Source organism: Harpia harpyja, chromosome 18 (genome assembly GCF_026419915.1).
Source record: "Harpia harpyja isolate bHarHar1 chromosome 18, bHarHar1 primary haplotype, whole genome shotgun sequence".
Classification (NCBI taxonomy): Eukaryota; Metazoa; Chordata; class Aves; order Accipitriformes; family Accipitridae; genus Harpia; species Harpia harpyja.
In genome coordinates this window covers 6,731,671-6,759,053 of record NC_068957.1, presented here as the reverse complement: position 1 = coordinate 6,759,053, position 27,383 = coordinate 6,731,671, and the positions used below count along the sequence as shown (strand labels likewise).

General features: G+C 42.7%; 1 protein-coding gene across 5 annotated transcripts in view; it reads left to right on the top strand.

The window, feature by feature from the left end:
- The first annotated feature begins 4,971 nt into the window (after window positions 1-4,971).
- The window catches only part of STAG2 (stromal antigen 2), an 80,941-nt gene continuing 58,529 nt past the window's right edge, over window positions 4,972-27,383 (top strand). For 3 of the 5 annotated variants that reach the window (XM_052813639.1, XM_052813641.1, XM_052813642.1), the window contains exon 1: window positions 4,973-5,195. The gene's annotated coding sequence lies outside the window, so the exon portion shown is untranslated. Of the gene's footprint in view, window positions 5,196-6,385; window positions 6,606-27,383 lie in introns of those variants that run through there. The other 2 variants (XM_052813643.1, XM_052813640.1) reach the window with 2 other exon arrangements.

Below are 27,383 nucleotides of genomic sequence, written 5' to 3'. Positions count from 1 at the left end.
AACCGTGCCCTGCCACTTACCCAGCTTACCCAATTTGAAACATGTTTCTCTGGTTCCTGTGCTTCTTCCACAGACTTTGTCACTGATGCTGTCATGGTGCCTGACTCAAAATGGTCCTTGATTCGTGATCCCTTTGCCTGGACTTAGCTACAGGACACAAGAATGTCTTGGTCGTGTCTCCCAAAACCTCCCTATGTCTGGAAACTGGAGCAGACCATGTCCCAGATCCAAGAGAGGTGGCCTGAATGGTAACGCTTACTCTTTCCTGTACATAAGGTGAGATGATGCCTCAAGTGAAAGCGACTCCTCTTGACTGCAACTAGGAGAAGGTCTTTTCACTGTTTCCTACCAATAACTGCTGTGGCCTTCACACAGTTTGGTGCTGAAAACTTTAAAACATGGCTAAGGGGTTTTTATCTCAAAGAATGAGACATAGCAAGAGCACCTCGCCTCAAATAGGGGAATCAGCACGGGGCTTCGGGTAACAAGTGGCACAGGTGACTGACTAAAGCTGCTGATAATGCAATTAGCAGGAAGGCATTTGCAACTTACTGGGGTTCTATTCATTTCTAGAACTGATAACGAAGGGGAGTTAAAACTTCCTTCCTTTTTAGTGATACGGGACAAACTGTGATTCTGTGCTCCCTTACAGGTCTGAGAGCACGGTAGGCAGAAAGTTAGTGAATCAAAGAAAATTCAGACTTGAGTGAGGTGTTCTGGAAAGACCTGGCGAGAAATAGGGGTGTACAAGGGAGACTTACGTAAATCGCAAAAGGAAGAAGTTATTCACAGAACAGGGAAAGGCCTAAGGAGCTACTGGTGTGCAATCTCTCTCCTGCAAATTATGGGAAAGTAACCCATTTTTTGGTCTTTATTTTTGTTTCTTATGTAATAGCTCATCTCCAAAAGGATTTAGAGCAGATTTCCCTAGAGTGACTAAGCCAGTTTCAAAAATCTGGGAAAAAAAAAATGTGACTGGGAAGACTGCTTTTCCCCTCTGTACCCAACTACACACATAAAAATATGGCTGGGGCTTATTTAATGCGGGCCATCAAAGTTACCACCTCACCTTGGAACGAATCCAGTATACAAAATCTGGTTTGTTTTCCAATTCTTGTAAGCAAATCCTTTTAAAAAATAAAAGGAATGGTAAGGGAATGTGGCTTTTTTTTTTCTTTTTCTTTTTTTAAATAGAAAAGAGGAAACGGAATTGCAGAGGGGGTTCCTATTCCGCTGCCCTCAAAGGAAAGGAAACAGCATGAGCATGAATCTCCTGCCTGGAAGAATGAATCAGCCATCTGGCAGCTTGAGTTTATTCTGATCTTCTCTAGTGGTGAACCTCTGGCCATTAATTCAGACATGGAATTGGTATCTACCCTCTCCTTGCTCAGTTTCTTAACTGGGTGACTGATCAAGAGCTCTCTTTGGATCAAGCATAGTAAAAGTCCCTGTTGTAAAGTCTTTGTTAAATCCTCTCTGAACTGGGTTCAATATCAGAAATGGTGGACTTTGAAGCTCCTAAAGAGTAGCTATTACGAGAAAGATGACACAGTCCTGTAGAATACTTTCTCCTACAGTTTTCCACAGAACTGCTTTTCTATCAGATATAAATCCTTTCTAGGAAGGTCAGAATTTAAAATATCTCTCTTTCTATCATGCTTGGATAACACTTTTTTTTTTTCTTTTACATTTTTTCATTGTATTGGAAAGGATGCTAGAGTGCTAAAACTATATAGAAACTTCAGGATTTGATTCTTTGATTTCTTCACAAAGTCTGAACAGATGGTAGAAGCCCATTCTGGAATTGTTGGCTTAGAAAGAAGTGGTGTGCTAGCAGAGGAACTGCTTTTCGTCTCATCTTCCCTGTTGTACCAACTGGAAGGCTCAGTCCCAGAAGCATGATCAGTTCGTGGGGAAAATGCAGAATTTAGGCTCTTCAGAAAGCCAGTTTTGTCCCCCATAAAGACAACAACTAAAACGGTTAAGAACTTGTTCCACTTTTCTGCCCCTGTATTCCTACCCAGCGTTCGAGAGATTGTTGCGTTTGCTCCTTAGATGTGTGCTATATCAACTGGTTTATGGTGGTTATTTGCGTGATCCGAGTGTGGTGCTGTGTTAGGAATCCTCCTAGGGTACAGCTGGCCTAAGAAATTCCTATCTTCTGGTCACTGGAGCAGAGCAGAACCATTCCCAGCCTCTACAGGAGTGCACCGCATCTTCGGTTGTGCTGACCAAATTGCTTATGTAGTCGTACTCTACGTAGTGTCTGAGAAATGATCTGGTTTGGGGAAAAAAAAATGAAACCAGTCTCTTCAAAAACAAATGGCCCTCCCCCCTTCTCTGATGAAGCAACACTTTTGCTTAGACAGCAGCCAGGCAAACAGCTGAATGGAACAACTGGGAGAGAGGAAGTGAACTGGAGAGTGCAAATTCCTCTTAGGCAGGCTCTGTGACCAATGGTTTGTAATATGCCGCTGCACCTGGAGTCTGGTCTCTAGAGTGCTTCCATGTTTTGTTGTCACAAGTTTAAAAAAGCAAATTCTATCGTGTGAGTCAGGACACGCAGCAGTGTTACGAATCTGGGCTTCCAAGGTCTGAGTCAGCTTTGGAAATGGGCTGAACTCTCTGCCATGGTATTGTCAGTACTTGCACACTCATTCCTTCAAAAGCACACCCTGAAAACTATGTCACGTTTTCTTCTGTTGAATGCATTTACCTTAAAGATCTCAGCTATGAGGTCAAGTGTGAACTACAGTGTTTCTGCAATAGACCGTGTATCTGTCACACGTGCTAATACATGGATTTTACGCACAGCTGACGGAAGCTGCCTCAGTGTTGTGCTCCTGCCAGCTCTCGCAATAGACTGCTATAATCTTACAAAGTTTGGGATTTGAGTTGTAATATGAGTAGCCCTATTATATCTCCGGCAGAGGATACATTACTGGAATTCCGTGTGCAGGCAAAATGTTAGTTCTGGAAGTGTGTAGTTTATTTTCATGGAAAAGTTGCCTATCTGGCAGGTGTCAGAAGCTGACTTTGTACAGGGAAGGGACAAATGGATCCAGCTCCTTTCCATCTATTTCTGTGTGTAATTTAACAACCATATATACCATAGGCAAGTTTAAAACTTCTTGAGGTTTGGTGTGTTTTGTTTTTTTTTTTTTAACAGATTATCTTTTATTCACAATTCTTCTACAATTTCCAGACAGACATTAACAGATTCACATTAAAGATCAGCATCTGTAGCTGTAACTGAAACCTTGAACGTAGTTTTATGACTAGGCATTCAGGATACTGTTTTAAAGTGTTCCCTAAAAGTGAACCTTTCTCCTGATTTTTTCATTTTTTCCCCAGCCTTAATAGAAGGTGAAAAAACATTCTGAAATGTGAATTCAAGCTATAGAATAGAATTTATTTTTCTCAGTCTGTCTCATGTACCAACTGACAGATTACACCTAGAATTGCTAGGTGACATCAACTCCCATTACAGTTTTTTTTATTTTAAACACTCCTTATCTGATCACAGTTTCCATTATAAGTGTCATTTGCTCCGCGGTGCCTCATCTTAGTTTTGAAAAGACTGGAACTGATGGATACGCTTGTGTCCTGCCTTTGTTAGGCAGGCGAGCAGAGCAACTCAGCTTAGTGCCTGCTTAAGTTAGGCTAACCCTCTCCCCAAAATTAAAAGTAGATAAACACAAGAGGATGATTAGAGACTAATTACCAGGACAAAAATATTCCTGTGCTGACTGATCTAACTATAAGCTTACGTGCAACTATTCAGCATGAGTAATGTGCTTAGCATTACACAATACAGGGGAAAAATATGTAGGAAGAACTACTGAATTGTGCGTTTAGAAAAACAAGCATCACAGATTTCATATCTGGTTACTTTAAGTATTCTGTATAGCTTATATGTGATCATTTCAGGTTCCTATCAATCTTCATGCAGGGAGAAAAAAAAAGGAATTGCACTCAGAGCCTAGGAGCAAATGCCCATTTAAACTGGGAACGCATGTAGTGATGGGCAGAAGCAGGCAACGTTTCAGGGGAACGCTCCTAACTGCAAGAAATACCATCAGTGCCAGCAAACATCGCATCCGCCTGTTTCGCCACGCAAGCTCGTAGTTCTCAAGATAAGGCACCCTCCGTCCGTGTGGGCAACTGTAAATTTGTCTTCAAAACCACAGCCTCCCTTGCCCGTGACTTTGCTTCCTGAAACCAGGATGAAGACAGATCGGCTGTGGTTGGCTTTGGAGAGACAGCGGTGCTGGGCGCTGGCGAGGACGCCGGCCAAGGAGCCGCAGGCCCACGGCGCAACCCGCTCGCCTCTCCCGCCGCCAGCGGCTGCCTCCTCGCCTTTGAGCGCACCGGCCAGTGAGAAAAAACCTGCAAGTTAAGGCGTTATTTCTAGAAAGGCTGAACTTTGCCTCAGCCGAGCAACCGTTTTCTAGTTCCTTCTGCGCCGCAACGGGAAAGCACAGCCGGCCTGTGCGAGGCCGGCGGCGTCCCCCCCGCGCCCCTCGGGCCGGGGCAGCGCCGTGCCGAAGCTCTCCTTTTTAGGCCGTCCTCGTCTTTCGGTCACCCGATCCTGCCCCGAGCATGAAGCCAGCCAGCAGCTGGGCCTCCTCCGCCGAGTCGGGCACGGCGAAAGCCGGGCCCACACCGCCGAGGGGAAGCCGCCGGTCGCCGCCGCCTCGCCCCGTCACCCTGGCGGCGGCCGGCCCCGCTCCTCCCCCTCAGGCGCTGCCGCCGCCTCAGCCGGGCCCCGCGCGCGCGCGTGTCGCCGCCGCCGCCACCGAGCCCCGCGCTCGGGGCGGAGGGGGGAGAAGCGGGCGGCGGGCGCATGCGCGCCACCTTGTTTACCCCGCTCGGCGCTGCCCTGCCGCGGCCGGCCGGCAGGTGTCGCCCCACGCCCAGGAGAGCGGGCCTCGCTCGGTGGCCGCCAGGTGGCGCCTGCGCCCTCCATTCGCTCGCGAGCCGCCGAGCAGCGAACACCCCAAACAATCCCCAGCGCCGCCGCCAAATTAAATAACCTGCCCGCGCCCCGCGCCCTCCCCAAACCTCCCCCCCTCCTCGGCGGCCAAGTCTCCGGGCCGGGCCGGGCCGGGCGCGCAACCGGCAGCCGGGCCGGGGATATAGGAGCGGAGCTACGAGCCTGGGCCTCCTCGCTGCCTACGCCGACACTGGGCAAGGTAAGTTAGAAAATGGCGGCGAAGCTTCTGGAAGTTTGGAGGGGGGACTCGGGATCGCGGTGCGTGGTTGCGGAGAGAGGCCGGGACGGGGCCCGCGGTCCCCGGGGCCTGCGAGGACGGCGCGGGGCGCTAGGCCGGCTGGCCACAGGGACTCCGCGCAGCCAAGATGGAGGACGGCGGGGCCGAGCCGCGAAAACACTCCAGCCCCCCGCTTCCCCACCCCCCCCCTTTCCCAGCGCGCCTCGGCGGGGAGGGGGGGGGGGGGACGTGAGCGGGAGCGCGAGTGAGAGAGCGGGAGGGCGCCGAAAGCGGCCCCCGCTGCCCGCCCGGAGCCCCGTTCCTCCTCCCCAGAGCCGGCCGCGGGCAGGCTGGGCCCAGCGCTCGGCGAGCTAAAATGGAGAACCACCTTCTCCTCCTCCTCCTCCCCCCTTCTCCCGAGCCGAGCAGGGGCTGCTGGCAAGATGGAGGACTCGGGCATTGTGTGTGTGTGTGTGTGTGTGTGTGGGCAAGCCGGGCCGGGCCGCTCGGGGGGTGGGGAGGGAGGGGAAGGGGGGGTCGGAGCCGCTGCGGACGGAGCGGGCCGCGCTCGAGGTGTGTGTGGGGGGGAGAGCGCTGGGCCGCGCGGCGCGCAGGAGAAAATGGTGGGGCGGCTGCCGGTGCCCCGGGGTGGAGTGTCGGAGGAGGCCGGGGAGAGGGGACTCCCACCCCTGACAGCGCTCCCCCTCCTTCCCGCCGCCCAGCAGCTGAGCTCTTCCTGCCAGCCCGCTCCCGGCGGCTTCCCCGCGGAGGAAAGTGCCGAGGGATCGGGGGTTCTCCGCTCCCGTCTCTCTTGCTCGGCTCGGCCGAGCTGGGGCAACTCCGGCCGCCTCTTCCCGGGTGACTGGGCTGGAGGGCTGGCGAGAGCGAGTTCCCTCGGCCCAAGTGAGGACGTGGGGACTGACCTGCGCCTTCCCCCCCCCCCCCCCCCGTCCGCCTCCCTTCGCTGCCTTCTCCGAAAGAGCTGGTGACCTTCCCCCCCGCCCAGCTCTGGGAAGGCCTTTGTGGGGCGAGTTTTCCCCTCCGAGTGACTTTGGGCGAGCTCTTCGGCGGCTGCCCGCTAAGAGGAAGAGTTGTGGCAGTTTCCGTTCGGCTTGCTGCTTTTCTTTTTTTTTTTTTTTTTTTTTTTTTTTTTTATGTAAAGAAAGGGCGCTTGCCAACTCGTGCCGGGGACGCCCGATGCCGGGAGCCGCGTGTTACAGGAACCCCGCTGGGCTCTCGCCGGCCCTGGTGGGGGAGGGGGGAAGGAGGAGGAGGAGGAGGAAGAAGAAGAATGCTTCTTACTGGGGGGTTTTGGCGCCACTTTTGTTTTAGATAGTGCTCCTCTGCCCCCTCCTCCTCGGCACGCACTGAACTGAGCTGAACTCTGCCCAGGTAGGAAGCGAGAGCTTTCCTGGTGTTTCTCTCTTTTCTGGGCGCTTCTTTTCTCTGCACGGATTAAAAAAAATATATATATATATCTATACGGTTGTTGCCGTGGTGAGGGACTTGGAGGGACAGGGGAGCGAGGAGCGGAGGAGAGGAGAGCGGCAGCGGATGGCTGGGCTCGGAGGCCCCGTTTTTCGGGTATTCCTCTCTCCCCTCCCGAGCGCATCCCCGGTGCCCGGGTGTGCTGGCTTTGGGTGCCTGCACCGCTGTCCTCCCCGCCGCTGTGCCTCCCTCTGTCTCCGGTAGCGCTGTGTAATCCGTCCGTCCCGTGGAAGTCCGGGACCGACCGACCTCAGGTTTGGTGGTGGGTTTTTGTTTCGGTTTTTTTTGTTCCCCCCGCCTCACCCCCGAGAACGGGGAGTGAAGGCGCTCGGCTGCCTCTTTCGCCGCTTTTTATTTATTTATTGTATCGCCTCGGCTCTCGCTGTTGTTGTCTTCCCACGGGATGCGGTGTTCGGAGTTAACACAAAGTTTCAATAACCGCCGAGTCCGGTGCTGTAGTTACTGTGGGTGTTTTTGTTGTGGGATTTTTTTTTTTTTTTAATGGCTTTTTGGCAGCCCGGCTAGCACGGCTGCCCCCCTCCCGCCCGCGCTGCCTAAGTGCTCTCTTCCCGTGTGCTCCCGCAGCCACACCCTGGCGTGTCCGGTCTCATCAGGCGCCTTATCCGCCGGTGTGTGACCCCGCGTTTTCCCTCGCCTCCCCCGGGAGGAGCGTGCCGGCCCGGCCCGGCCGGCCGCGGCAGGAGTGCCCGGAGGTAACCCGTGGCGGCCGAGGTTGCTCCGCTCCCCGCTGCCGTCTCCCTCGGTGGGGCCATGTCAGCGCGGCGGTTCGTGCCGGGGGCGGGGAGTCGGGTTACCGAAGTGCGTCACACGCGGCCCCGCCGGGGCCTGCTCCGCCGCCGCTTCGGGCCGTCGCCGCCTCGCCCGCCGCCCATTGGCCAGCGCCCGGGCGGGAGGCGGCGGCTTCCTCCCGCGCCCCGCGGCGGGCAGCCCGGCTCGGCCGGGCACCTCCGGCGGGCCCCGGCCGCCCGAGGTGTGCTCCGAGGGCAGCGGGCTCGGGAAGCGGGCGGCAGCGCGAAGGTGGCCTCGTGGAAGTCGCCTTCGCGGGTCTGGTGGGTCGTGTTCGGGGGGGGAAGGCGCCTTGTGGACGGCTTCCCTCGACGCCGTTGTACGGCCGGTTTTGTGCTGCCCGGGAGTTTTGTTCGGTCCTGATGTGAAGGTCCAGAAAGGAGAGTTCCTAGCGTGAGATGTTCCCCAAGCAGAGGTCTCGCTGTTAGCTCTCGGCAGCTCAGCCCCGGTGGGCGATTGACGACTTCCTTCTCGTTTACAGTGATTGGCCATTTGAAAGAACTTTTTCCTTTTCTCATATTCTCTTTGCCCTGAATCTATCATCTATCCACGTGTTTGTTGTTATTCCTGGAGCGTTTTATCTGGTATCTAACCGCCCAGGACTTAGGAAATATCCATGTGCCGGCTGGCTGGTTATGTGCAGGTAAATAAATACCACGAGTGGTTGTGCAATTGACAGACATTAATCTCCGTCTTCTTGGTATTACTTGCTCATTATCCCCAACTCTTAATTTTGTGGCTAAATCTTGGTGGTGATCAGGCGCAGAATCGCAGTGCCACGGGTCTTGAATGGGGCTCTTTGCTGGGCAGCGCTGTTTCTTTTCCCTTATAACCATGATAACAGTTTCATTACAAAACGAAACAGGGTGTGAAAAGACAGCTGCCATGCTGTTAGCATAAACCTTCATCTTTTTTGCTGCTTTCAGCACTGGAGCTGCATGGGGTGGAATCCCCATACCGTTCTGATTAATTAAACAAAGTTACACAAAGGAGAAAAACAGGAATTAATTCCCATCTCTAACAGATAGATCTTGCTCCGTAACCAATGGGGCTCATGTGGGTCCTTCTCAGCAAAACCAATGACATTTTATGGTGTCATCTACGGGTGGGTGTTACGCAACCTGTGAGAGAAATCCGTGAATTTCTGTTGCTATCGTTTGTATTAAGTGTGGTAAACTTAACATTGGATGTTGTATAAGCTTAAATTCAAACAAACAAAAAAAACCCACATGTGGAACTGAGGGGATGGGAGAGACTCTTGAATTTTCCTGTGAAACTTCCTAGCGCTCAGATACCTCCCAAGTTCTGTACTTGGGCCAGAGTTAAGTTTTTGGAACTTTTTCATCCACTTACAGTTTCAGGAAGATAGTACCGAGTAAAGTCAATAAGCAATGCAAGGGTTTGTTAAACTTGTATTTAGGAAGACTAGTTAAAATTTATGTACAAATCTTTTTTTTTTTTGGCCATAAAGTCTTGATGTTTTGCAACCAAAAGTTGCAATTACTTGTTTTAGTAAGTTGGTTCAAATCAATGATGCTGTGATATTTTAATATATTTTTAAAAATTGGGTTCTGTGAAAGGACCAAAAAGTGGTAGGTTCATAGCTTATTAAAATATTTGGTTTAAAAATGCATTGTGCTACTTGAAGAGCATTCCATTTTTTAAAATAGGAGTATTCAATTAGCTGACTGTTAAATCTAACTCAAATTCCGTGAATATATCGCATTCCAGCTTTACGTGTTAAAGTCTTTAAAGGCATAAATGTGCAGAATGAAGTAATTTCCACTTGGAAGGAGTGTAAATAGAATTGTCAGTTAAATGCTCTCTTTGGTTTTATTTTGTTTCAGTGTAACTTATCAACAGCAACTGAATTATTTTTAAAAAAAGTAATGTAGACAGCTTCTCTTGAATATTACATGCTACTACCGTCTCCTGTAGGAAATAGCTGCAGGCAACAAACCACTTGAAAGTGCGTGCTCTTGTTGGTGGGAGCAACTACATTAGACTTAGTCAAATCATGAAATAATGTTAGTACATCAGAGCATTATGAACTTTTTTTAATTGGATTGCTCTCTGTCACTTACAGTTCAAATTTAGAATGATTTGAGAGTCCTCATTTGTCATTTTCATTTGTGGTGTTACGGTCTGGGTTGTTTTGCTGCAGGCAAATGTTATAGGAGAGATTAGGTTTTCTGGAACTTTGTGCCAGCACAAACAGGTTGTATGTTTTACAGAAACCTTAAACACTTCAGTTGCTTATTTTCACCAAATGAATCCCCAAAAGTAAGCAAATATTTCTGCTGGTTACTTCTGCTTCTTGGTTGTGTTACTGGAATGCTGTGTTTTGTCAAATGAGATGAGGTTTTGAACTCTGTGTGATCCCTGCCTACATTGTGACCATTTCTTCTCCGATTAGTTTGAAGCCTTAGGAGAATATTTTAGGTGTGAATTTCCAAAATGGTAACGTTTGTTTTTGGTGGTGAGTTTTTTTTTTGTTTTTGGTTTTTGTGTGTGTGTGTGTGTGAGGAATTAAGAAAACATACTGGAAAAGGAATGTGTTGTAGATTGTGTCTCTGTCAGCTAGATGCTAGAACTTCCAAGAGCTTCATCTGCTTCAGTAATTGTCTTGTAATGGAAAGAAGTGATTGATAGCAGCCATCAACATATCAGTTTAATATTCTTAAATAAGCTCTGCTCGCTTTCTCAGTATCACTTAAAACATTCGCATTCTGAAAACTTCAGCTTCCTTATGTGAGGATCATTGACAAAGAAGAGAGAACGAAGTGGTAACTTTGTCGTTGGGAGACTGGGGTGAGCAGGGAATTGGAGTTTTAGGTTGGAAAATAGGAAGTTTATGCACAACAAATCTATGGAGGAATGGAAAGAGCTCTTTTCCATATGCATCGCCAAAACCTAAATGGTGACTTACAGCCTTATTGCATTGGTTTAGATTCAACGCCACCCGACGTTTTAATCGCTTCCGCTTTTGAAGTCAAAGGGTAAGTAAAAATGGGAGTTCTTTACGGTCCCGTAGCGCTTCTGGCCCTGGCCCTGGCCCTGGCCGTCCTGCGGTTTGATGGGCTCTGGTCCTCTTCCTGCCTCCTGACCCTCCGGCCTGTTGGCTGCGGGCAGAGGCGGAACTAAACGGGCAGGTTACACGTCCTGGTGAAGATACTGGGGTCCTTCTCGCCAGGCGGCAGCTGGCAGCATGCGGAGTTCCTCGCTACGGTCTGCTGAGGTCTGGGCTCCTTCTGGAGCCGGGGGTGGATGGGTCGAGTCGCGGGCACTGTAACGCGGCCCGGGGTGGCTCTGCTGCAGCGGCCGGCCCTGCGCCCCAGGGGGTGCTGCGGAGGGCGGGGGAGCCCTGCTGGGGGCAGCCGGCGGAGGGAGGAAGGCCCCAGGTTTTGCTTCGGTGAAGGAAGTTCGGGAGGCAGAACCTTTTGGTGACCTTTGCGGTATTGCATCGGCGTAACCGAAGCTCTTGCTCTAACGTTTGGTTTTTTCTGAAAGGCTGCTTTCTGGAGTGGACCAGTTAAACTCCTGCTCCGTTCTGTGGACAGATTTTGTGTTTGAAGATCAGTCCAGTGACTTCCGTTGGCTTTTTATATGAGGGGGAAAAAAAAAAAATCTGCTTTCAAAAAGTTGTGTATCTTTGTGGTTTAAGGGTAAGCCTTGAAATCTGAAGTGACTTTTAACAAGGTCAGATATTTACTTAGGAGTGATACAGTGAAAACTCCGGTTTTGAGAGTTGGAGATCAAAAATTTACTGTTTAATTGTATGTTGTTTTAATTAAAATTTACTTTCTTTAAGTCTTCTCATGTTGCAGTTCATAAGAATCTGGTTAAGTTGGATTTTTTTTTTTCGAGAGTAAATACAAAGTAAGGGAAACTTCTGAAGGTGGCCCCCTCATCTAGATCACCACAGACAAGTGGCTGATGCTGACTTGTTCAAGTTGGGAAGCTTGAGGGGCTGTTGTCTGGCTGGCTTCTATCTTGAGGAGGATGTTTCACTGTTCAGGTACCAACGCAAAAACCGTGTTCTCTTTTCTTGATCCTCTCAGTTTGATGGCTGGAATCACTGAGACTAGACCAGTCTTCATCCTAAACCTGATGGGTTATGCCATTGCAATATTTCACAGTATACTCTATCCCTTTTTAGTATCTCTGTATGTCCAAGTGTTGCACTATGAAGAAATTCTCACATGTGTGAGATCTTGGGTAGAGAAGAAGGGAGGGCGAGATGTTTCTGTTCTTTCATCTCTCAAACATTTTCCCTCAACTGGTCACATCTGAGGAGAGATCTGGCACCCAGTTTTGGAGATGGGGATGTGGGAAGATTTGATCCTCCAAGGTACCCCCTTGACTTCCATGTGACAGTTAGCTTTTCCTGGCCTTTACTGGCTACAGAGTTGTATGGAGGAGCACAGGCACACTCTGTTTTTAAACTTCTTTATCCCAATTTGAGTCAGAAATGAAGGATGTATAGGACTGTGTTCGTATGCACTTAGCCTCTTGTCTTATTGTGACTTCAGAGGGAAATTAAGTTAGCTGTCATGTAACTGCTTTATCCAAGTACCCACTTTATGTCCCAGTATGTTCTTTATGTTGTCTATTCTGTACATTTTTTTGATTGTGTAACTAGCTATAACTTGCCCCTCTGGAGAGCTTATTTTTGTAAAAGAATGTAATCAGAAGAGTGAGTAGATGTAAGAAGATTGGCATATATCGGCAGGTAGATTGTGATGTGTGGTTGAGAAGTTAATCGCAATACATACCCAAACCCAAGTATCTAGAGATGGGAGCGTGTGTTGGTTGGTTTTGTGTGTTGTTTTGTTTTTTTTTTTTTTTTTTTTTTTTTTAGGTAGATGAATGTTTTATTTTCTTATGGCTCTGAATCTGATAGCTTATTAGTCTTGCCCTTATACAACCTTTTATGCCTTTTACTTGTCTATGCTTTTATTTCAGTAAAGGTTAGTCATTGGATTAGAGCGAGGGAATATGTGTGGCACTAGAATTCAATGGAAGAATATTTGTTTTCTACAGCAGCTTTCTGTTAGCGCTTCTGTGTGGCTCCTAGAGAGGAAATTTTTGCATCTGTTCCCATTGTTCTAGGGTTAGTAGGGCAAGCCAATGACTTCTGCTTATATTTTGAGAAAGGTCTCAAATGGTGCACGTTGTCATGTAACGTATGTTTGCAGTGGTCTAGATTGATAAGAAGAATTATAGCTGAAGTCCAAATTTCAGTGTTCTCTACAGCAAAATAATGAAAAGAAATCGAATATACTGCCATGTCAGAAAGCACAAAACATTTCCGAAACTACTGACCACTTAAAAAAGAAACAACAAACCTTAGGAATGCGTGTTTTATTTAGTTGGGATTGCATTCCAAAATTGGCTTCGAGTTGCTGCCAAGGTTTGGTGAAATGCTGCTCAACTTCTGGCCAGGGAGTGAGATTTGGGTGATCTGCAGGACAACTAACCTTACTGGCAGGCTTCCCCTGAGTTTCTTCTCCCTACCCCAGTAGCACCCCACTCCCACTGAGTGACGGGCATCATTTAGTGTACGTCCTTGTTAATTTGATGCTTCCTGGGAAGATGTGGTGATGTAGTACATGTAGTCACATAGCAAAGAGGACTTAAATGCAGTTATTTTCCTACTGCCTAATACATGTGATCTGCCTAGAAAGAGATGAATATTTTTGATTTGGAGATAGTGTAGTTCTTGGTTATGGCTGAATTGCATTTTTTTACCTAACATAGGATTTCAGCCTAAGTTTTATGAAATAATATCTTCCTTGCAGCATCTCATCTGGGAAAAAAAGATTGACTTTTACTTTGTTTGCAAATAAAAATAAGCCGTTCAAGATGAGGCTTTTCTGTCTTTCGTGCAATTACCTGTTATTCCTTTAGGTAAAACTCTCAGTTCATCCCTTAAGAAGGATCAACTCTGGAAGTTTGGACCATATCAAGTCTTAGTAAGCCGATAATATGCAAGCAATGTAATTGGCTGATATTATTTGTCAGAGCGTAATCTTCCAGCAGGGAGTGTTCAGTTTGAGGAGAGTTTGTATGGAGTAGGGGTGTGAATATTGAAGATCCGTGGGTTTTTATATGTTACTTTTTTTACCTTACTATGGGCAATTGAATATATAGATAACTGAAGTTACTAAAAAAACAATGTATGTAATAAATGTCAGGAACACAGTTTTGTAATTCAAGTAGCGTGCATTTGAGGTGTCTACTTTTTAATCTGAAGGTGATTTTCTATGACATGAGTCCTTGAATAAGATATTTTTTATAGTTATGGATGTAGTGCCCAACTAATTTAATTTGAGTAATAAGGCAGTACATCCTGACCACTGGCAATATTCTTCATTTCACTTCTGATCTTCTTAGAAACAGAGAACTGATTAATTATGATGTTTTTTCCAAGGGAGAAGACTGGGGAAACTTGATAAAGACGATTTTTTTTTCCAAAACGAGAATGACCAATGGCTGCAGTCTATGTCTGGCAGTGCTCTATGCTTCTGGTAGACAAACAGGAAGTAGAATTGATACTGACTGTTGTATCTTGATTTAGGGTAAAGAATACAATTTAAATACAGTTGAAAAGGAGACTGTGATATTTATAATTTAAGATTAATAACATAAGTATTTTTAAAATTTTGTTATTTTGTACTCTTTTGGGATGGGAACTATATTCTTACAAGAAAGTTCCAGTTTGGTGTGCTGCCATACACCGTTTTATTTTTATCGTTGCTTTATGTACCTGTTTGAAAACTATACTTGCTTTTAATTCCACATAAAATAAAGCTTTGTGTTGTGGATGGGCAGTTGCTTCCTGGAAGTGATGCCACAATGAAAAAATTATTTGTATTCTAGGTCACAGAATTGTATTGGAGGGAAAGGCCCTCTGGAGGTCTAGTCCAACTTCCTACTTAAAGCTTGTCCAGTTAGACCGGGTTGCTCAGGAATTTGTCCAGTCAAGTTTTTAGTATCTCAGAGGATGGGGTTTCCAAAATCTCTCTGGCAACCTGTTATGCTATTCTTATTGGGAGGTCTTTTATTTCAGGTTTTAAAGTCATCTTAAATTCCTGTGAAGATTCATGCGCTTCCATTCCCAGTGTATGTTTGGAAAGTATTCCTTGATGATGGAGGCTTGCGAAGCTAATGACCTGGCTTAGAGCTGATTGTGGTTTTTATTGGGAATTATTAGAAAAGAGAGAGAGGTGAATGGCTACAGAATGTCTTTTTGGTGCCTACTTTCCTCTTCCCTCTGGTCGCATTTACTGTCTTTATTCTTCTGCTGTCCATGCTCAAGCTTCACTACTGTGTGTATGACAAGGTCTTGCAAATAAAACTTCCTTTCCTAAGCATTTACCTCTTCACTTAAGTGTCATTCATACACCGATCAAAATGACTCTTCTTGCGGTCTTTGTATTTAAGCAGTGATATTTTTATTCCTTCTCATAAGTATTATTTCTAGAAATCTACAGTTCATTTGAAACTATGGTAACCAGAAAGGAAAGCTGCACAAGTATCTGTCTTGCATCTGTGGTATAGGTCTGTTGTTACTTGCCTAATAAACGATTGGCCAACAAAAGGTGAAACTGGCTTTTGTGTATTGATTTACCAAACATAGAAGTGGTTTATTAAAGCAAATACTTCAACGATAATGGAAAAATGTTTGGGGGTTTTTTTGCATGTGCTGCTGGATTACATTTTTGTCTTCAATATTCCATGTTTAAGCTGCTCTTGTTTTATTAAGTGAGCTTCCATTTGACTTACTTTGATAAGCTGTATTTTCAAACCTGATGCATTTATATATATTTGTTTAAAATGTTTATGAATTAAAAAGTATTGCTGACATAGCAACGTCGGTATGGTATATTACTACTCTACTGTGAGGTAGAACAGATTTTGTAAACTAGAAGACCTGTGGCTTGACAGTTGAAAAATAATCAGGAAAATCAGCCTTTAGGCATTTTATTTCTCTTGCTGCATTGCATTGTCTTTCTGGTTATACTGCTCAATTTTTATTCAGCAATGCAATGGTTTTATGGAAGTTAATAAAGTTGTGACTTAGGAGAGCGTATATTTGTGCCTCACAGCAGTAGTCGCTGCCAAGCAAAAATTTTCAAAGGTGGCAAGACACAGGTTGTATGCATCAGTGTGATATAAAAATGTCAAAAACATTTTTAGAAACTTTCAGTTTAATGACACTGTGGATAGAAGAAAATACAGTAAGTCATCCTCTTCATATACAGTAGGTCAGGCATTAAGATTCTTGATATTCACCCCCAAATGCAAGAACAATCTCTGTAAAACTGAATTCTCAAGTTTTTTCCTTTTTGTGCCAAGGGGGTATAAACTCTGCGAAGCATACCTTGCATTCAAAACTGGTTAGGGAAGTTTTGTTTACAAAGAGGATTTATGCATTCTTGCATAATCCTACAAATGGGTTTAGTCTTCCCCTATCTCCAGTGAAGAGACGCATGGAAAAATTCTAACAGTTCTTTTGGATGCAAGATTGAGTCCATGTTCTTGGTAGCTTAAGGATTCAAAAAACTTGAAGTTTTTCAATTCCATTACAGTAAAGCCTACTTGACAGTATATAAGGATTGAAGCATCCTAGAAGATGAAATAGGATTACCAGGATGAAGGAAAGTATACCAAGGAAGATGGGAAAGATAGGGAAGTGTAAGAATATGTTGATGCTTACTAGAACCATTTCAAAAGTATGTTCTGTGTCCAGTTGCATCACCGTCACTTTTTTGTTTCTGTTGTGGAATATGTTGGCATTGAGTTATTAGCTACATAGAGTATAAATAAGTGTTTTTATGTAAAATCTTAATCTTGGATTACATTGTCCTGTCAGATGTGGAAGGTGCAAATGTTTGACTTAAATGTTTGATAAAGTTAGAAATTGAAAAATTAATCATTAAAGCCTTTTGTGGGGGGATCTGGAGGAGAGAAATCAAGCTGGCAATCCACTGAAAATGGAAAGTTGTTTTTTCTATGAGGGTAGTTGGTGGAGAGACTAAGTTACTTAACTGGTACGAAAGAACAGAACTGGGCAGTTACGTAACTGTAAGTAATTTTTGAACGTAACTCCATGTGCAGAGTTTCCCTCTTTCACAGTTGTCTTCCTTCTGTGCTTGTTCCCTTCGAGCTGCTGAAGGTGTGCCTTCACCATGTAACGAGGCCAGTTCAATGGCTAGCTGCTCCTAATAGGGTGGTCTTGTCTCTGTCCTGACCACATGCTTCTGTTGTTTGCCTTGTGCCTATGTTTTCTGTCCATTTGAACCCCATAGGTGAACTGGTTTAAGGAGCTAAACTGTGAAGAAGAGTAGTTTTCTGTGGGTTAAACCTCTGTGGAGTCAAATGGGTGTTGCTCCTGCATGGAAAAGGATACAGGAGCTTTTGGCTGGTGAGAATACAGAATTGAGGGGGACTGCCCCTTTCAGTAGTTAAAAGTGTCCTATCAGTTGCCTGGTCCAAGAGTAGTGGCAATGTTTTCTGTAACTGTAGTACCAGGAAAATAAAACTACTCCTGCTGTTGTCTGCTACTTCTCTACCTGATCTTACTATTAAAAACCATTTGGGCAATATGCCAGTTCCAAAAGTAATCCTGTAATCTTTGTAGTGATCTCAGTTTTATCTTTTTTTTTTTCTGAAATGTTAGATAGTCTGTCATAGATCAATTAGAGCTCTGCAGGGAAATTTAGGACTGCTGTTTATTTGCATTAATTTGTGCAGGCGGGAAGATCATGTACTTTTTTCTTTGGTTTCAGCCTACGCGCTAGTTAGAAGTTGTGCAGGTGTTACTTGGAATGAGATGGAAGGGCTACGAGAAGATTTAGGAACAGTTATAGAAGAGTTTCCTCCCCTTAAGATTTTCTTCCAGCCTTAGCATGGTTAATCAGATGCTGTTGTCAAAACCCTGCTAGACCTCCTCCTTCAGTTGGATGCTTACCAGCCTGTTGTGGTTAGATCTTATTATGAGCCTTTGCACTCTTGAGTTTTCCGTGGTTTATGGAAGCTGCAGTGCCAGTTCTGTACGTGAGGTCTGTGGCCTTTTTTCAGAATGTGGACCAACCTATGCAATGATCCGAAGTCCCATCCCTCCCAACTCATCTCCCTCCTAGCTTCTGAGTTTTTGCAGGCATGCTGAGGCTACAGGTCTCATCTCCGGGAGTACCTGATAATTAAACCAGACATACCTTTTTTTAATCTCATAAAATATTAATATGGTCCTTCAGAGATACTGAGAAATAGACCTAATAATGCCTGAACACATTGCCTGCCTCTCCTCTCTACCTCACTTTAGGCTTAGTTTGGAGCATTTTGTTTTCTTCTGCTCTTAAAAGAAGACTTGCAGAGTGTTGTTTACAATGTGGAATCCTCTGATTTTTTTTTTCAACTAGCTAAGAAGATGCCGGCTTTCTTCTTTAGGTGCTCGGGAAGAGCTTACAGCTGATTGATCAGAAACTGTTGCATAGTGATTCATTGCTTAATTCCTCACCATTTTAGAATTTAGATCTGGGTAAACTGGTCCGGTCTAGGCAGAAGCTATGATTTGTTGAAAATAAGCTTCTGTGTGAATAATCAAACTGACAGCTACACTGTAGGCTGTGATTTTGCTTTGTGAAGTTGTAGTCTGGTCAGAAATACTAGACAACAGGAAAGCCACATGGGCAAGATTTTTGGAGTTTTGTAGATCATTTTAGGTTGCACAGAAGACTATAGAGATTCGGGTTGTTCAGTATCCACTTATATAAGCCATGTTGGAACAGGATTTACTACTTTGGTCTTGAATTTGTAGATGGCAGTGAGCATGGCTAGTGGGCATTGGTTCTCCCCAGTTTTGCAGGTGCTCCTTAGAAGGACTGTTGTGAATATAGCTGCAATTGCCTGAGTGCTCTCAGTTTCTCCTTACTGCTGCTGAAATGTTTCTGTGGGACTTCCCTGCTTGGAGGCATGCCAAAATGAGTGTGTGGGAAGACTTAATACTTGCTACTTACATAGCATTTTGTATGTTCAAAGTCGTCTGCAAATATTAACTAATCTTTATTTAACATTTGAGCCCAATTTCTGTCAGTATAAATCAGTAACAGCCAGTTATGACCCCTACTTTTTTTGATGTCAAAAGAACGAAATGCTGTAACTAGTGTAGTTAAGAATAATCTTTATCATCTTATTAACATACCGTTTTTATCACTCTACCCTCCTGGCTTAGTGTGGTGTAGAAAAAAGTTATGAATAGAGTATAGTACTACTCTTCAGGAGGTCTGTGCGTTGTAGGATGCTGACTGCTGGAAAGAATGCCATTTGGTTCATTTTGTGTGTGGCATTTCAAGCTTTTGTTTCTGCTATATTAAGGTTTATTTCTTTCCAGTCTGGGGAGCCGTAGCATATTCATAACAAGTAATGCTGTGAGAATAATGTTCATTCTGATCTTGCTTCTTAAGAACTGTCATTCATCTTAAAGTGTAGTCTTAAGTAGAAAATTACTTTAATTACTGTATACCTGTACTAAAAAGTTTTAAGATTTTCCCTATCTGTGTTCTGGCATTATAAATGGTAGTTTTCAATTAACTGATATTTGTTAAATATAACTGCTATGACAGATTCATTAAGCTGTTACTGTTTTGATTACAGTAAGGTTCTCACAACACCAAAACCAAAGTAGCTATGTACATTTTTACTAGGATCCCATACTCTACTTGGAAAATTACTGTTATGTTGTTTTGTCTATGCTGTTGATGAGCTGTAAATGACTGGTGGGTTGTATGGAAGTATTTTGCTGTGGCAGTGTCTGAAAAATCAGCATATGGATTTAAAACAGGTTTATAATTCATAAAAAATGCTCCTGTTGAGTAGCAGTTTTTACAGAAAGTTATGTAGTTGTACATTTTAGCTTGTATTACCTAGATTTTCTACTGCTTGTTTTTCTTTTGAAGAGATTGTAAAATATTCTTTTCTTCAGGTTGTTTACAACTGTAATATGCATGAATTTATAAATGTGTGTCTTTGCAAATTGGATGGGATATGTTTTCACATTAAGTCTCCTTTCAAAGAGAGGCTTCAGCAGTTCTGACTTAAGCTTCAAGATTTTGTCATTCCAACTTTTCCTTAGGGAGTTAAACATGAAAATTTGCAAGAACAGGTCTATACAGTAAATTTCCTGCTGGAAACAGTGTGGACTAATGGGAAGAAATACTGAGATCAGGGCCCTCTTAGCATAGGTGGGGTGCTGTGCTGAAACAGCTCTCCTGTTTTCTGCACCAGGACTGGCCTGGATACTTTTCTGTGGTGGTGTGTTGCATCTTGGAGACACTTACAGAACACTAAGGAAAATGAAGTGGTGGGTACGGCGTGTTGGTCTTAACCTTTTTTAGCAGAGAGTTGAGAGAGAAATTTCCTAAATTGATGTAAAAAATTCAGTCTGACAGCAATGTATAGTCCCTGGGAATATATAGCTTGCAGAATTTTGAGAACAAAATTCTCTTAGTCTGAAAGCAAGTTTGAATTCTAACTTGTAACACAGTAAAAGCTGACTAAATTTCAGAGAGAAAGTCTATAGAAGGTGGTCTAATCTTTTACTTCCGGTTACGTTTTGTCTTTGACCAAACAGTTCACCAATTTTAAATTGGTTGTTACGTATTAATTTGCTGTTGAGTTTCAGGTAATGAGGTTTTGAGTTTTAGTTAATGAGGTTTTCTTTGTTTGTTGTAAAGTTCAGTAGCTTTAGAAATTAAATGGCTCTCAGGCTTTTGACCTTCACTAAGTGTCTAAAATGTAGCTAGCTTTTTGAGAGAAGTAGCGTTGTACAAAAATCAGTAGTGTGCATAAGTATCCCACATGCAGGCATAGTACTGTTCTAAGAATTCTTCTGATCTTGGTTAGAATGGAATAAAACTGTATTTCTGTTTGATTATCATCTGATAAAATGTTAGTCAAAACAACTTGGGTATGAATGCAGTGAAAAAAAAATTCTGTTTGTTTTCTGGTAATGATGTTTTTTGGCATGATTTTTAGAAGCTACACAGATCAATGAAAAAATCATTAGAAATAGAACTAGTTCTCATTACATACTCTTAGGGTATTAAACTACTCATTGGTGAGTGCTGCGTGTGGTTGAATAAAGCTAGTCCTGGCTTTATACAGAGTAATGTCAGATTCTATTCATGTCTGGTATGCTAAAGGAACATTGTAATAGTTATGAATTATAGAACCTAAGTGAGACCACTCTTGGCTGTACTTGGTAAAATGAGCTAGTGGTTCTCTGTTCAGCAGGGGTATAACATCCTTCTATTTCTGTCACATCTCTGCTGCTTTCATTGCCATTTTATATAGGGTTTAGGCAAAGGTGATCAGCTATTGGCTTGTCAGATCATTGGTTCAGACACCACTAAACAGAGTGAGTTATGAGTTTTTGTTATTGTTGGAAAAGGAGCCTGTTGCGGCCAGGCTTTTGTGTTTCATAGCTGGCTAGATAACACTTGGTACTGGCATTTGGGTGCTGTACTAAGGATGCATCATAGTGCTATAGCCAGAGACGATAAGCTAGATTTGGAGCAGTGTATGGCAACTTTTCAAGCAGTTGTAGCCTACCAAAACAGTATAGACATCTCTTTTTTTCCTTTGACATAATTTGACAGTCGATCATGTCTGCTGTAGCGTCTTACTCATTTGGAAAGAGCTGTTTTCTTGCACCAGCCACCGGACTCTTGTCGAGCTAGCTCAACCTACTAAACTGTTGGAAAGCTAATTCATTCTAAAAGAAATTAATAGATTGTTGCTCAACAAAGGGTCTGACAAGTGCCCTTGACTATGAGATATGGCCAGAAGTAAATGCAGGGAGAAGGGGGCAGTGGGACTGTTCCTTTCACCAGTAGCAACCCATCTATTTGATTGTATTATCAAACTACTGTGGTTATTGTCCGTAGTTTCATTATTTAGCAAAAAAGAGGATAGATACAGTTAATGCAATCTGTTCAAATTGGTATAAAATGTGCTCTCAGTTGATAATTGAAAGGAATGCTGGAAAAAAAATTGAAATTACTAGTACTCAGCCGAGTTGTTTCCATTGAACATCTTGCTTTTCTAAAGGTGAATAGCAATTAGAGAAGGCATAGAAAAGGCAAAGATTGTGAAATAGGGAAGTAAGTGGAACTGCTTAAGTTTTAAAAAAGGATTTTGTATAATGTATGTGTAATGCATAGAATGGTTTGGGTTGGAAGGGACCTTAAAAATCATCTAGTTGCAACCCCCCTGCCATGGGCAGGGACACCTTCCACTAGACCAGGTGATTCATTTTATATTCTAAATTTTCAATAATAACAGTGAAACCTTTAACTGCTGGAGAGCATGATGGTTTTAAGTATCTACTTAATTTTTAGGATTTGGTAGTTTCTGCACAGAAGACTTAACAGTGACATTTACAGTTGAAGGGTACGTGTTGCACGTTGTACATTGGGACTTGTGTATCACAATATCGTAGAAGATAGACTAGAGTGTTAGAAATCTGGGGTATCTGTTCTCAGACTGCTAAAATTTTACCATATTGTTACTTCTATTTAAGTGGTTCTCTGGAGCCACTAGTCTGGGAATAGATTATACTCCAAATAAAATGGAGGAAGATTCTGCAGTTTATTCAGGGAACATGTAGATGATGGAAATAATCACATAGACATGTCAAACAGTATAAGCTGCATATTGCTGTAAAAATACTGCTATTTTGAGCATCATACAAAAGCTTAACTATTGCAATTGTCATGTTCAGAAGTGATATAGCAAATCGGAACAGTTAATATCATTTTAGGATAATAAGCAATAAGCAAAAAATGTTATTGGCATGCAGAAAAGTTACTTGAAAAATATATTTCACCAGTGTTGTTACTAGATCCTCAAATCTTGAGAAAGCAATGCTAAGGAATGTCTTTATGGGTATACATGGAGTGAGATCAAAAGGAGAGGAAAATAAGTTGTTTAGTTTGAGAGAAATATAAATTACCAAGAAATAGAATTGTCAAAAATGGCAAGAAAATACTTGTTTAAAATATTTTAATGATCCAGTATAATCATAAATTAACATTGAAGGAAACGCAAACTTAAGGCAGTAAGGAGTGTCTTTAAGGAAAATGTAGTAGAAGGTATTTGGTAACATGATTGGAAATACTATTTTGCATTGCTGTTGGGTATATACTACAATATTTTGGTTTGTTATGGTCTATATTGGTTGTACTGGACAAATAATGTGTTTATCTACTCTTGGAGATTCTTCATCCTGCTGTGTAAGTTAGGGTTGATTTTCTTTTTAAAATACCATTGTATTTTAAGTTGAATACTTCAGAGTAACAGTGACGTTTGAAGCTATGTGCTCTGTGCCACCTTTTGCATCTCTTCTCCCCCCTTCCCCTTTTTCTCCATTCCTGGCCCCCCCCCCCCCCCCCCCCCGGTGTTCTTTTAAAGAAAGCACTAAATTCAACCAGTGCTTGATAAAGTAAGGGCTTTCATTGTCTGTAATACTGGTTTTAGTATTGCTTCAGTTAGTTGATGTTTTTATAATTGACAAAACAATCATATTTTGGTGCCCGTCCTTTGTGAAAAAGGCCTGGCAGCACTCGATAAGTGTCAATGAATCAAAAATGCCACAGCTACATGCTAGGAAGGTGCTAACTTATTCTGCCTGTTTGTAAAATTAACCTATAATTCTCAAACAGGTTTAATGATGAATCACATATCTTCTGTCCAGGACAGATCTGGCATTATGTGTTTGTGCAAAATTATCAGAAATGTAGTTGTGTGCCTCAGTCTAATATATGTCAAGTTTTCATGACTGGGTGATCTGGTACTACTTTGACCAAGTATAAACAACTGTGGTGTCACTGTCAAAGGACACTTGCAGTGTACTTCTATGTCCTGTAGGCACAGAAGGCAGATGTTTATGCAGAAACCTGGAAGATGGTGTGATTTAAGTATCATGCTGCAGTTTTTGACTGCCCTGTAAATTAGATCTTCCTGTGCTTAGACTCTTCCTCTGGTGACTTAATTTTGGAATAAGACGGTTATTTATTCTGAAAATGCCGTACAGTTACTTAGAATAGACTGGGTTATTCTTCCCCTGAGCATTGTTCTTTGTGGACTGTAAATGATGACAGTATAGGTGAGTATATCTGTTGGTGTGCGTTATCTACCTGTATTGCTTTATGCGGTACAAAATGAAATTCTTAAGTTATGCTATTGTTGAAGTTTCTAATAATCGTGAATTATTACTAGAATACTAAACTTCTCTTCATGGAGAGCCTAATTAAAATAAAGGCACAAGATATTGCAGAAAAGTCAGTACTACTAATTTTGCTTGATAAAGAGTAAATTATCTGGTAGGTAAACACTGTCCATTTCATAATGGCTGAATATTAATCTTCTTATTCTAATTTGGTAGCAGTTACCTTCCTGAAGTAATTCTTTATCCATGCCATTTTTATTTGTTTCCTCCTTCCTCATTCCTGCCCCCACATATTTAGATTTATGAGTAGCATCTGTCTTTTAACACTGTTAGCTCCTCTGTCTTTTGGAGTTCTCTGAAAGACATGGTAGTGCTGCCCTATTTAATTGCATTTAAAAAAAAAAATCTTTTTCTTGCATTGATGTTTGCTAATTCTTCTTGTGAGGTAAGTGGTCTTCAGCGCAGCAAGTAGAGATGGGAGTTTTCAGTAATGGAGAGGTAGGCTAATGGGTCCACATTAACAAGTACCACTGACAAGGCATAGGAAAGTCCACCAGGACCTTTAAAACAAAAACCAAAAAACCAAAAAAACTTGCTAAATTGAAGAAGGCCTAGGGGACAGACTGGTTTTTAGGGACCCATTCATATCTATGGAAGTAGACTTGTTCACTTAGTACTACTTAAGACAAAAGGCTGGAAAGGGAAAAATAAAATGTTTCCTTGTTTTTGTGTCACTCACTATTATTTGGTTAGATGTGCAGTTTCCTGTGAGTGTTGTGAGTGTTACAAAGGCTTTTTTTTTTTTTCTTCTTTTTTTTGAAATCTATTGTTAGGCTTCTGTAGATTTCCCTACCCGTAGAAATGTGAAGGCCGAAAATCAACTTAGTGATAAATTCAAGTTCGTAAAGCAGTTCTTGGACTAAAATTTCAGTTTGCTCCTGTATATATTGATGGAGAGGATAAAAACCAAGCATTTTTTCACTATCTCAGGAAAGGTTTCCACATTAGACCAGTCAACCCTAATTGAAATGATTAATTACTTTGGAGCGAGAAGTACAGTATTGAACTCTTGAATAAATGTTTCTAAGATATTTTCTATTAACATAATTTTTTTTTTTAATGCATACTATTTCTAATCTAACTTGGACATGCAATAATGTGTGCTCCATAAACTGTGCTGTGAAAACCCAAGCTTAGAAGAGTGGCTGTTGAAGGCCACAGATAAATTGGTGAGCAGGCATGTTGCCGAGTTCTTGAGGGAAGTGGGCTTTGTTAGGGTTAAGTTAGATGAGTGTTGTAGCTCCTGCACTTGTGCAAAGCTAGTGGAGGAATTTTAAAACAATGCGTGAGTGTTGGTGATCTTGCTGTTGGTTTTATGTAGTTTTGGGGAGGGAAGCTTAAAAGTGAGATGTGCTATAATGTTTCAGTTGTTCTTCAGAGTAGCCAAAGCCACCTTGGTAAGTTGACTGCAGTGGATGGTCATCCAGTTCCTTATGCTTTGGCCAACCATATTTAACTGTTGCATTTCTGTATACAATATACCTAGCTTAAAGGACTATTTTAAAACTCGTATCCCTCTAAGAAATCCACTAATTGTCAGTAGCATTTGTTCTGGCGTTTTCCTGGGAACTACACTGGTGACCAAATGTGGGAAAAAAAATTGTATGTATTTGGGTTTGGGTTCTTAATGTTTCTTCACATGACTAAAGCATGTGAGATTCAAGTAGGTAGCCTCTAGAAAAATGTTTTGGATTCCACAGTATTCTTAGCAACTTAGCGGCTTAAATATAAAAAAAATCATTTTTCTTGCCCTACACCGTTGGTTGAGAACACCACAGCTTTTTCAGGGAACAATACAAAGCTTGCCTTGTCTGAAGGGTAACTGTTAGGTTAATAGCCTGTTTTAAGGAGTAAGTTTGGTATAGTTAAAAGGCTGTCTTTTTAAAATAAATAATGGTTACATATTTGCAAATATTTGTGGTGGGCAACATTTTTAATATATACTCATTCTGCAAATGGATTTCACTGAACATAATTTTGCTTGTAGTGTTAGAACCATGACAGAGCTTTTCTTACTAATGATTGATAAATCAGCTGAGGAGTTACTGCCTAGATTTGTACTTTGACTACCTGTACTCCATGTGCTTGTAGGATTCTTAGTTCATTAGAGAAGAAATGCAGAAGCCTTCCAGAAGTTCCAAGCAATTGTCACAGGTTAAAGTGAGATTTAAAAAATTGTGTAAAAATGCGTAGCTCATGATTTCCTCCTGATCAGTAAGGGATCATCAAGGATGTAGGAAGCCTGTGCTACAGGGGCAGATAGATCGATTGTTAGAGATGCAAGTGTGAGTGCTGTCTGTATGTTAATACTCAAGAAGGCTTTGAGAACTAGATATCTGTTACGATGCATTGTCCTTTTTCTTTCTCCCCACATATGAAAGTACAGGCAGCACTGAAGCAGACATAGTAGAAATTTTGTCTGCTATAAAATGGCTGGGGGAAGATCAGGAAGATGTTACTTTTTATTCCAGTTCTGCAGTTTTCCGTGGACTTTGGGTTGTGCGTGTTCATTATTCTTTCTGGTTTCAAGCTGTTTTACTGGAAAACAGATAACCTGTATGCAGTGTAAAAAATGTTCTCATGTATAAAAGTGTGAAAGGTTTGACTGGAAATCAGTATATTAAACTATAATATTCTCAATCTTTCTTAAAATACTGCTCTTCATGGGTGATGTTATGTCTGTATTAAAAATACTCAAATATTGGTATTTCCTGTGAAAGAGGGGAGTTTTGTTAATTGTGACTTAACAAATGTTTTTAATAGTAAGTTCTTGTCACTTGTGACAAAATGCATGTGCATCCCTTCTTTCATGTGACTGAGGGGACTAGAATACTGCAGTATTGTTGGTTTGGTTTTTGTTGGCTTTTAACTGCTCAGGTTAATGCAACTCATGTGGTCTTTCACTTTTTTCCCCTCTCTGAGTAGCAGTGTGGGGCGATTGTTACCTGCCTGTGCGTAGCTAGATATATGTTATTGATGCTGCTTTAATCAACCGTAAGCAGTTTCTAGAGAACATCTTGAAGACATATTGTTTCCTTGGGGATTTATTGCGTTTGCAACATCACACCTCTGATCCTGCTGCTTACAGAATATGATTATCAGCCATTAGTACTGAATATTTAAGCATGGTCACTACATAGTGTTCCCCTTCTGATTTGTGATTTCTGTCCTGCTCATTATTAAGGATCTCTCTCTACTGTGTTTAGTTTTTGTTGACTTCTTTCATGCGCTGTGTTTTTTTTCCCTGTACTCGTCGTTCTAGTGTAAGTTCTGTCTAGTTTTTAGTCTTGCTGACAGAAATGTTGATAGATTTTCACAAAATGTTTTTTTCTACAAAATGTTTTTTCTTAGTTTTCCTAGGGAAGATAAAAGTTCCTTCCTTTTTTCTAGTGATCAGTCAGTCTCTTAAAGAAGATACTTAAGATAGGTGCTTTATATTGTTTCTCCCCCTGTAGTCTTTTGTGCTCCAGAAAACTGAAAAATCACATCCAGAATTTTTGGGTTTTGCCTTCCTGTTGCCTAGATGAGAACTGTTAACAAGTAGCATGTCATATTGCACGTTAGAGGCTGTGTGATATAGG